The sequence below is a fragment of the Gymnoscopelus microlampas genome (assembly GCF_963454915.1).
Source record: "Gymnoscopelus microlampas genome assembly, chromosome: 4".
In the NCBI taxonomy this organism is placed as follows: domain Eukaryota; kingdom Metazoa; phylum Chordata; class Actinopteri; order Myctophiformes; family Myctophidae; genus Gymnoscopelus; species Gymnoscopelus microlampas.
Genome location: NC_139941.1, coordinates 41288931 through 41301502, shown reverse-complemented (window position 1 = coordinate 41301502; position 12572 = coordinate 41288931).

The window sequence follows — 12572 nt, the reverse complement described above, 5'->3', positions numbered from 1 at the left end:
TTTACAAGGTCTGTAGATTGATATTCTTTCCTTTTTTTTCTTTTTATTGAGGCTATAGGAAATACATTCTTTCAATGGTGTTAGACTTAGGTTCAGTTCCTCAAAATGTATACTGCTTGAACTGTAATAAGAGCAAACTAATATGCTTTTGTTATAACTGCAGACCATCATTCAGGAATCTGAAAACGACATTTTAAATGGAACTAAACAAACAATGCTGAATGTCATGGGTTGCTAGTTAGTTAAATATTGACTGCAGCACTACTCAGGTCTTTGTCATACACAATGAACTGCAAATGGAATATGATCATACAGTATGGCAGCTCAACGTGAATGTGGCACAGTTTTACTGCCTGGTCACGCTGCCAATATCAACACTTCTCAGGTTGTAATAGTTTAACAGTTATTATATTGAGGTTGGCAAAGCGAAACACCCTAAAACTCTGAAAACCTAATTTAATTTTCCAAGATCTTTTTTTTTTTTTTTTTTTTGTCCACAGACGGTCATAATCACTCCACTGTTGAGCTAAATGTGTCATTTATGTGATCACTTCAAAGAAAGTCTACTAGCCTAACTGACATTACCGTGACAATAATTGACGTCAAGTCCATAACTGATTCTGAACATATCAGTATAGATGAACTTAAAGGTAGGGTAAGTGATTTGCTTTGGTTAAAATAAGTGTTAAATAGCTCTATATTCGGATAGTACTCATTGCTATAGAGTGTTTGTTCAGTAAAAGGAGTCTCCTTGTCTCTCCAGCTATTTATAAAACAGAAAATGCATTTTCGTTTCAGTTTCAGTTTCATTTCCAATTGTATCCAATCAGGATAGAGAACTCAATCAGGATATAGATTAAACAAGTGAAATTGGAAGTGATGACACTAAGAAATGAGCAGGCAAAATTGGAACTGGAACACTATAAAAATGAAGCTTAAAATTGGTACTTTCTCCTGATTGGCTGAGATTTTGACACCTACCGGAAAATGTATTTTCTGTTTATTAAAGAGCTGGAGAGACGGGGAGACTAATGTTACTGAACAAACACTCTATAGCAATGATTACTATCAGAATATAGTGCTTTAACCTTTTAACAAAATACTTTTTGTTTCAACCAGAAAATATCACTTACCCTACCTTTAATGTACCATTCATTACAAATGAGCAGAAAAATACCTTTTATAATCAATTACCATCAGAAATTGACTTTATCATCTAACAGCTATTCCAGTCAATGTACTGCATTATGCTGTGACATATACTGTACGATTGTGTTCTTCCATACAATCCCTGTGCTATGATGCCCAACTCTCATCATCATCATCCCTTTCACTCACACACACACACACACACACACACACACACACACACACACACACACACACACACACACACACACACACACACACACACACACACACACACACACACACACACACACACACACACACACACACACCACAAGGGACAGCCCTTCTGGTATGGCTACTCATATTTTCACCAGATGTTGAGTCAACGTTGACTTTTGAATCTCCTTTCTCTGAAATTGTAAAAGGACACAGACAGTTGTTGCAATCACTTGCGGCTCACACGGTATGGGAAATATGTATCTATTTTCTTGTACAGATTGTACACTAGCATCTGGGAAGCACAAGGAATACAACAGACATAATACGTGGACATGTACTGGAAGAATGAGCATGCTTACATGTGTGAAATGTGTGCAGCTGTGAAAGCAAATGTTATTTGAACAGAACATTGTTTTTTCTGACACAGTTTTGTCTCCTCCAATTAATTTGTGGCAAATTTTACTGCCTGACATAACATGGGGAACTAGGGACAGGAAATTATGATCAACATGTTACAGTACTTGGGTCGTACATGGAAAAGCTTTATTATTTATTCATTACGCCACTATTGCCAGACCTCTTTCCCTTTATTCTGGTAATGAGGGTGGACTGCTAAAAGAAAGCAAGTTTTCTACGCAACTCGTTTTTACAGTCCAGCGAGAGCAGTGCAGCCAATGCCATTTAAAGTGACACTTTAATTACTAGTGGTTAATGGACCGCTAACACCAGACTTTGAAGTGGCTGTAAGTCAAGGTGCCCACACAGGCCAGCCCCAGGGGGAAAAATGTGTGGTATGGATGGATTGGTACTGCACTGTAAAATCCTGAGTGTTAATTTATCTCTGAGAATGTACACATGTAGCCAAATGAACCCATACTGGGCCACTGTGTTACATTTGTACACTCTCAAGAGTTACACATGTATAATTAACACAGAGGATTTTAATGTGTGTATAATGGATCCCCTACACATACTGGGGTAAGTAAGGTATGCTGTGATACTGCACTACCCTAATAAAAAATCACAGATAAATCAACAGAGCGAAGTTGATGAAAGGATGGCAGGCCATCTGACAATCCGACATTTCACCATCCAGAAAATAGGCCAGGAAGTGCAATCAAATTGTCTACATAAGTTTGGTGGTCTCTTAATGCTAGTTACTGATACAATGCCATGGACTTACTGGCACTTATTTATCCATTTGTAGTGTACCAGGCTTTAGCTACTATGCTGGAGGAAACGATACATTAATCCAAAAACGACTGGGACTGGACTATGGATAAAATCTAATACCTCGATATCAATATTGTGTCTAAATCAAATTGTCTCTATAAATTAAGTGATTAAAATCAGGAAAGGAAACACTTAAGCCGTATCGTGATATTACGATATCCAAAGTCCCAGACAATATCTAGTCTCATATCACAACATCTACTGTATATACAATATATTGCCCAGCCTTTATTGAGATCTCCAAAAACTTGCTATGCTTTTGATCAGACAATCTACATCGGGAAGTTATTATTGCTAATAGCTATCTATACATTGTTTTACATTGTACCATAAAGTGGTCACTCAAATATGGTTTAATTTGCATTATATAACACAACCATACTACCCTTGCCTCAGGGTACTCATGTGGAGGGTTCAGATGTAAAAGCTTTGTTTGTGACAGACACAATCCCTTCACATCATGAGAAGTTGGTCTGATACCAACAGAGAAGCAAAAGCAGACAAGGCTTTCCTGTATTCAGAGCTGCCGTAGAAATCCTCACCGTCTCCTATTTCGACGACCTCAGCCCTCCTCTCTGCACAACCATAATCATGCTCACAGCTAAATTAATCGCAATTTTTCCAGAGAAATAGGAGATTGCCTGTAGATTTGCACTGTTTTCAATAGAAATATTTTATCCACGTGTTTAGTCATAATAATGAGGAGAATACTGCTGACGCCTTTGTTTTCGGCTTCCTGCTTTCACCCACACTCCAACCACTGTTACGGTATCAAAAGATGAGAGCTTGGTGGTGTGAACATTTTGACGAGAGAAAGGCTCTGTTGCCCACGCCTTCATGACGGCAGGGTGGTATGCCCGTCTCAGAGGCAGCTTAGTAGTTGGAAGTTTGTTGGCTGATCCCCAATTCTGACAGTGCCAAAACATGTGTGCCCAAGACACATAATGCAACAGAAGCCCTCCTGTGTATGTACCAATGTGCTCCAATATTGTCATTTCAAACTAGCTACTGTGTCTAACATAAAATATTTGGACAAAACAACCCACAGTTACTGTACTTAAATCTGTCCTTGTGGTTATGTATGCCCTAAAATTAAAATATAGATATACTGTACATGAGAACTGCATGAGGAGCCAGCTACTCTTGTGAGATGCCACACTGCGGCTCTTGGCAGAGAAAATACCCTCAAACCCCTCTCTGCAACTCTGGACCCCTGCTGTGCATGTGCTGCAAAACTCAACTGAGTGTTAAGCCTAATTTAAACTCTGTAATTTACACTTTATGCTCAATTTTCAAGCTAAGATGTCACATTGTTAGCTTGAAAATCAGTTATTTTCAATGGGCGACACTGTCGTGTGATGCAGTATAAGTTAAACTTTACAGGAATCTGGCATATTTTCTCTTGGAGATCCTAGCAGGCTCAATTTAACCCTGTGAGTGATGGAAGCCTCTAAAGCACACATCATTAAACTCTCCCACTTGCGCAGCACGTGGTGAGAAAAGTTTTGATGGCTCACCTGGGACCCTGTTACCACATACGCCATGCACACCATGTCATTTGTTTATTTGTAGGTATTAGTCTATAGGAACATTGATGGAGGTAAGGCGCTATCAGCCACCTGAAGGCAGCTTCATTGATCCCTGTTAACATCTGCTGTGGAATAGCATTGATAATAGTTAAACCAATTCACTTATATTATTCTCTTAATAAAACTAGAAGTGGATTACGTAGGGTAGACTGGACTGTGAAGGAACCTAGCTGACAGACAGTGACACGTTAGATACGCCTACAGAAGATGTGCCACACAGTTTGCAGTATGTGCTTAGCAGCTCCCAGCACAGCTCCTCTCCCCTTCCAGAGCATTGAGCAAGCAAGCATGAGGTACTGTACATGCCGGAGGATCATATGCTGTAAATAAACACTGGCTGCTGTTTATACATCTCACATATGGATTTTAGTGCCTGTGTGATCTCCAAAGGCCTTGGGCCTGCTCCAGTTGAACTGGGCTACTCATCCTTTAGCAGTGGACTCCAAGTAAAACAGCAGTGCCTGGCCAAGCAAAACCCGCTTCAGAGGTATTTTCCACCATCTGTGTGGCCAGGCAAAATACAAGGAAACTGTTTCAACCCTGAAGCTTTCCCAGATCGAGAAACAGTAGATCAGTGAGATTGACGAAAAGGTCCAGTCAACGCACTGTCAAGGCCTTTCCTAAAGTTGTCCACTTCCTCCGCAGAATAAGTGAAAAGTGTGGGCTTGTCTTGTACCTGTCCCTGCAGTAGAGGCTCTGTGTGCCCCACCCTGTCAGTGCAACCCTTTTCTAACCATATTTCTATTTGTTTTAGATTTTGACACACTGGCTCAGTCCTACATTTCACCTATACTGTATGTCAACATTCTGGTTTACCACTTTGGCTCAATGTCACTTGATAGTCTCTCGTGCTCACCTGTCGTCAATGGCCAGAGCGTTCCAGCTGCTCATTGCAGGCCTGTTGTCCCTTTGCTGTCGGCTGCAGGGACTCCACGGTGTATATGCAGTGGCAGGGTCCACGGGGCCTCATGGAGGGACTCAACTCCGCTATCTTCTTTCAAAGAGGAGTGAACGAGACCACAAAAACCTCTAGCCCAGCTGCCTGCACGGAAACTCAACACCGGCTTGGGCTCTGTGAGACCAGCCGGCACAGGAAAGCCATGGATTATGGCCCTCACCGCCACACCATCTTCAGTGACGCCACTGTCGTCCTTGGCTGCCACTCCACTCATCTCTTCTGAAGGAAGGCTCCTCAGCAACAAAGGGGCCCTGCGATGGTCAGAACGTTTCGACATCTCAGATGGAAAGAATTGAATTGTACAGGGGGGGAAATCTTTAACCAATATTCTGGGTGTTTTTTGAATTACACATAATGTTGTTATTGTTCCATCCACAGAACTTTCCCTTTCATGCAGCTGTGGCATGGCTTTTTTTGTCTGATTTTGATTGTTGGGCCACCATACTACAACATTTAAGGATTGCCTCGACAAACCACTCAGAACCAGATCGTTGCTGATGATCCCAGCAGTGTATATTCTGCTGTTCAGTGGCAAATGAGATTGAGTTTCATTTCAGGAAATTCTTTCCATGCTGTATTTTCATTCAGGCAAGGGCACGGCTCTGCCTTGCAGCAGCAACACAGGCCCACTACACTGCCCCAGAGAGCGTAATGAAAAGCGCCTTTATCTGCCACTCACTCACACTCATTACTGTGAATGACACCATGCCAGAAACACTTACAGTTTACATTCATCAGAAAGAGGCATTTAATGATCAACAATTTAAATAACTGTGTACTGTAGCTAGCTGCTGGACTGAAAAAGTATGGTCTACAAGTATGGTCTACAACCTAAACCTTTTTTTCTTTACAGTTTATTCTGTATCTTTACCGAGCCACTATGATAAAAAGAAAAGAAAAGATTAGGGTTTCAAATGTTTATACTCTTTCAGCAATCTCTCTGATAAACTCACCATAGCACAAATGACTAATTTGACTTGAGTCTTTGAATTTAATTCCTCAAGGAAGGGCCTTTTAATGAATCAAGTGCTTAGCAGCGATCGTATCTTGTCTTTGATAGCTCTGTACTATAAGTGCAACATCAGATGACAGACTTGTGCGAAAAAATTGCTGATCTACAAGCTCACAACGCGCAGAGGTAGGTAGAGTAGGCAAAACTTGTTTAGTATTGTTACAATAAAATAATAATAAATGGTAAAAGTAGTCATCCAAAGAATTACAGTAATTGAGTAAGAGTAAGAAAGTATCTTAAGACTACTCAAGTACTGTGTTACTTCATATAATCTGATTTATTGTTTAAATAAAAGTAATTGAAATGTAATTGAAAATAATACATCCTTGTCCAATAGATATATAAACAAAATATGTGCCCGAGGTAAAGCAAATACCTGTCAGGCTTAAGTTTTTCTTAGAGAATGAAACAAACAATATGCATTTAATAAAAAAAAGTTGAATGAGTAAAAGACAATGGTGAACTATATAGTTTTAGTGCTTGATGTGAATAGCCCTTAACATGTTCAATTTATTCAAAAAGTTACTTAAGAAGGCCTAAACGTAACTGAGTAAATGTAACTTCTCTTACTACCCACCTCTGACAACGCGTCACATTGCTATTCCCAATTTTTGAAAAACATTTTTGCCTAATGACCCAAAATAGGGACGTCAAATGCCATGCAGTCAGAGGGAGTAGGCTGCTCAATTATGGTGTAGCAGGTACAGCACAGGCCTATGCAGGGGAAAAAAAACTGAAAACTGAAATAAAAAACATGCAAGCTTTGTTACCTGAGATAACTAAATATTAGTCAGAATTCAATTTGAGATAACTTTATTCACTTTGAACTAAATTAACAGGAATTTGCCTGGGCCATGCTGCTTAGATGCAAGGTATGTTGTTTACTTGTACACAGATGCTAGTATGTCAGGTTCGATGTCTACTTATTATTATAATTACTTTGTTGCACATTCTGTACTTTTTTCTCAACACTGTAATTCCTCAACCATTTACCCTGTTATTTACCTGACCATGTAGAGGTAATTCCTCGACCATTTACCCTGTTATTTACCTGACCATGGCATGTATAGGTAATTATTCAACCATTTACCCTGTTATCTAATTGACCCTACTAAGAATCTTGCATTTTGTAGTCGCTGTGAATAAGTCTGAATTGTAATGGTACAGTATATAGAACACATGAAACACATGAAACTCAGTTTCCCATTCAACGATGACACATACAGTGCATGTATAATAATAATAAGGGTAATAATAATAATAATAATAATAACAATAATAGAATCTACAAAACATTATTGTGTTCATTATATCCTACAGTGCGACCAGCTTTTTGATTGGACTTGAAATTTTTGAACTGGCAGACCAACCGACTGAGCAGCTATAATATACTAGCTGCAATAAAACCTTTGGCAATAAAGTATTACGTGTGTGTGTGTGTGTGTGTGTGTGTGTGTGTGTGTGTGTGTGTGTGTGTGTGTGTGTGTGTGTGTGTGTGTGTGTGTGTGTGTGTGTGTGTGTGTGTGTGTGTGTGTGTGAGAGAGAAAGAGACTGGGAGAGTTGTGTGATCCACTCTCACTAAACTTCTGAGGTCTCTTAACGTTAGAAAGCTGTGTGTATATTTAAGCAGTGTGGCAATGTATTTGTTTCATTTTTGTATCTTTCCTTATTGCAAACCAAATCGGTATATTTGTCATTGTCATCAAATTGCCTTTTCACCCACATTTCATGTTTGGGGCGCTACGCGGCCCTCATCACACCAATATATGGATCTGATTTGTTTACACTTGATGCCATGACGACACATTGAGGTTAGACAGCACACTCCATATTTGGGGCGTAGCTGCATTGGGAACTCCTTAAATGGTTATGGCTGATTCATGGTGACATGAGCGTGACAACATGGTCATAATTATTCTTGTTGCTCATGTGGAGCTCAGAAATCTCTTGGAATAAACCAATTTGATTGAATCGCAGTCAACGTCATCCTATTTGGCTCTGCGTTCCTTATTAGTCTTATTTAAAATCTTTACTTGCAGTATTTGTTTAGATCTATCAGTAACCAATAGTGTACCAGGCCAGTGGACCCGAGGAATTATACTGAATAGAGGGGAGATGCGTGAAAAAATAATGAAACAAACTTGACAGGGGGAAAAGTAAAAGAGGAGGTTGTGTAAACTGACTTGCTGTCTGGTCTGTCTACTCTGCCTGTCTAGTGAGAGGGCTGAGCTGGGAGACAGCTGGTCAGACTGCATGGCAGAAACAACATACTGCCATCAAGTATGTTGTATAATTACAATTACCATTTCTTGTCTAACTGTATAATTACCAATGACTTAACACAGAGGAGATTGGAATGTGTGTGTGTGTGTGTGTGTGTGTGTGTGTGTGTGTGTGTGTGTGTGTGTGTGTGTGTGTGTGTGTGTGTGTGTGTGTGTGTGTGTGTGTGTGCGTGTGCGCGCTATGTTATACTATGGGTACCAGAAATCCCCACAAGGATCCTTATCCTTTTCATTCTTTACTTTATGTATGTAGGTGAAGGGGTTTTACATGCAAAAAAAAAAAAAGAATGGGTCGAAATGTCTGGTGATAACAGAGACATAAAACATGTGAAATGTATTATTACTATTATGGAAGTAAACTGAATGACTTATTGTCAACATGTTTGGACTCAATAAAGTATTTAAAAAAAAAGAAATCCCCACAAGGATAATAAAACTACCTTTTTCGGGTCCCCATGTGGAAAAATGACATTTTTTATGGTTAAGAAAGATTTGTAGAGTTGGTGTTACAATTAGTAAAAGCAGGGTTAGTGCGAGGAGTTAACCACATAAACCCTACTTCATTGACCAGAGTCCCCCAGGGCTTTTCCCCCTCTACACCAAATATCTTGCCCGAAAATAGCCAATCTACGAGCTCACAACACACAGAGGTCGGTTGAGTAGCAAGCTTGAAAATCTGCTATTTTCACCAAGTGTTCACCAAAGATATAGGGAAACTTATAGGGTTCATGTAAGTGGTTTAGGTTAGGGTTTGTGATAGGGATAATGGCTTATGATGGTTAGGATTAGGGTGGGCCAGCAGGTTAAGCAATGTAAAATAGCCTTTGACGTCCCCACAGTATATAAGAAAAACATATGCTATGTGTGTCAGAGAGAGAGAGAGAGAGAGAGAGAGAGAGAGAGAGAGAGAGAGAGAGAGAGAGAGAGAGAGAGAGAGAGAGAGAGAGAGAGAGAGAGAGAGAGAGAGAGAGAGAGAGAGAGAGAGAGAGAGAGAGAGAGAGAGAGAGAGAGAGAGAGGGAGAAGAAAGAGGATGAGTGAGATGGCATAAAAGAAGAGAGAAAGAAAAAGAAAGAAAGAAAGAAATAAGAGAGCGCACAGATGACAGAGGGCTGCGAGGCCAACGCGAGGAGCGGTGCTGACCATGCTTGTGCACATTCCTGGAAGCCACAGAAGCAGCTCCTGTTGGCAGGTTGTCCTGCAGTGCCTGTTAGCCCTCCCAGGTCCACGTGTTTATGTCTTGGGTTTCTCTCTCTCTCTCTCTCTCTCTCTCTCTCTCTCTCTCTCTCTCTCTCTCTCTCTCTCTCTCTCTCTCCCCCCTCCCACCCTTTCTAAATATTTTCTAATGCCACTGAAGAATGTTCTAATGTTGTTGAAGTGGCGGTGCGGCCGTATCCAACGAGCAGCGTGGCTGTTTTTCTTTCACCTGATACCAGGGAGGGCTCTATGAAAAGAGCTACTGCTGGTGCTGTGCTCAGCAAACCCTCCCCTCCCTCCTGCGCTTCTTCTCATTCCATTGACAATGACTGGCCCTAATGTGAGGATATCTGTTTTGACCTTGAGTAACGTCCTCACATTGGCGCAGATCTAATGTAGCACCTTTGTAATTATGCAGCACTGAGTACTTGTTGTCTCCATCCATGTGTGTCAATATACTGTATATTTGCGTCACCGTACAATGTCAATCTGTCCCTGCACTAAACTCGCCAAAACAAATATTTCCTATACGCCTACTGTAGGCTACTCCATGAGTAAAATCACCCTGGTTCTGATTCTTGAATGTAGAATACAAAATAAATTACCTCAGATTTATTTCCTCAATGGACTCACTCAAGAAACGTTTAGCTTTGGATTAACTTGAATACTCCTTTGTTAGGTTGAAGAATGTTGGCTAAAAATAAAGCTGTGGCATAAAGGAAGGTTTCAGCTGCCAAGTTGGTTCTGCTGCCGGTGGGCTCAGGCTCAGAGTGGGTCTACATGGGTGTCTCTCTGTCTCTAATCCAGCCCGTATATCTTCCTGAGTATTTCATACATCAATAAACAGAAACCCCACAGCCAGGCTGTGCCATGGCAGGGTAGGTGTAAACTACCCACCGCAATGTGGAGACCACGCCACACAGAGATCTGGTATGTCACACAGCTTGACTTAAAACCGACTTCAGGGCTAACGTTGTCGTCAAATAGTAGGCAACCAATTCTGCTTCACATTGTCTCAGTGATGCACATTCACACACACCTGGATGCTGTCAGTGGTGTAAAGTAACTAAGTACATGTACTCAATTACTGTACTTAAGTACAATTTTGAGGTATTCTTTTTACTTTACTGGAGTATTTCCAATTTTCAATACTTGAATACGTGAATACTAGTTGCCAGTTACTTTGAAGATTTGTAATATTATTACAAAACATACAAATATACCCTATATATACTTTGGCAATTTGAAAATAGCCGATACAAGCTCACAACACGTCGTGAGCTTGTAGATCAGCTATTTTCAAAAGGTTTTATACACTTTTGGTTCTTTAAGTACATTTTGATGCCAATACTTTTCTTACTCAAGTACATTTTTAACACCATACTTTTACTATTATTTTTACTATTAGTATTTCTACATTGTGATATTGATACTTTTACTGAAGTAAAACATTTTAGTACTTCTTCCACCACTAGATGCTGTCCAGTACTACCCGTGTCTGTTGCCAACAATTGAACTTTCTATCCCCCACCAGTTTGCCCCCAGAGAGCCGAACAACAAACTCCCTCGGTGTCAGTGTGTTTACAACAACATTACATGTTTAGGCCAGTGGTGCTGACAGATTCTGCTGTCTTGAGAGATTAGCCCAGTACTACCCCTGTCTGTTATACTAATAATGACTGTTAGTCCCTTCATACCCCCCCCCCCAAGACAAAAGACAAGAAAAAATAACTCATGCATGAGCCTGACAGCCTAATAGATGTGTTGCACAATGCCGCTGACGTCTTTATGCACAATGTATCAAACATTCGGAATAGGGACCAAATTAACCATACAACCTCCTTGGCAAATTTTGGGCACAAAAGATACAAAATATCAGCATAATGTCTCTTAATGTAGCCTAAAGCTTTGGAAATTCCCGTCACTGAGCTCAGGACTAATCTTTATGATGTCACCTCAATGAAACCAGATAAATATTGTAGGCAGAGCACTTAACTCAAAGTCACCTTGAAGGGTAGAGGTTTGTTTATTAACTTGTTCTCATTGTTGTTCTACCACTGCCTTATCATTCTATTATGTATAGAATTCAAAATATTAAAACTGACAGTTTGGATTACCATCCAAGATAGATTTACTATAAAAACAAATGATCACATACATACAGTATACATTTTATTTTGTTTTGTTTTTATTTTGGGTGTCTGAATTTGGAAGGCAACTCTTCAAAAGGCGGATATTATCTCATTTTGTAAAGTAGTCCTTACAATCTTTGAAAGTAAAGGGCCACTACAAATTTCTATTCTATAGACTTGCTTCCCACGGTAAAACCCCTTACATACAGGATTTTACTGTGTGAATCAGATAAAACACATCTGCTGCAAGGATGAAGACACACACACAGCTGATGATTATTGCTGTAAACTTGCTTATTACCACCCTGGAAATGAGGGGGCCATGGCTGCCAACAGAGACAACACGCCATAATAACATGCTGGATTTCAACACCTTTAACACAACTTTTGTCTTTTCCTCTTTCTTTATGAATGCATACAGTCATCTTTGCACCGTTTTTGTTTTCAACTTAAATGGTGCACGGTGGAGCTTGGCTCTACTACCTATAGGCACATGATGACATGACATTCTGTACGGAACTTGTGTTATTCTGAATTTTCTTGGTCGAGGGTGATGGGCATTTGTGTGTACAGTTGGCCTGTGTTGTACAAAATCTCACATTAATTTTATTCAACAGAATTGCTCACTGCTCTCTGAACAGATCAAGGATTGTGTGGTACAGATCTCGTATCCTTTCAGGTTCAGCCAAATTCTGCAGAAAGGGATGTTTGGCTTTCACTGTAGGCTATACCTTCAGCAACCAGGCCAGAAAACAGGCCAAAATCCAACACCAACCTGTTTGTTCAGCAGCTGTTTAGACAGGTGAACCACTCCTAATTGA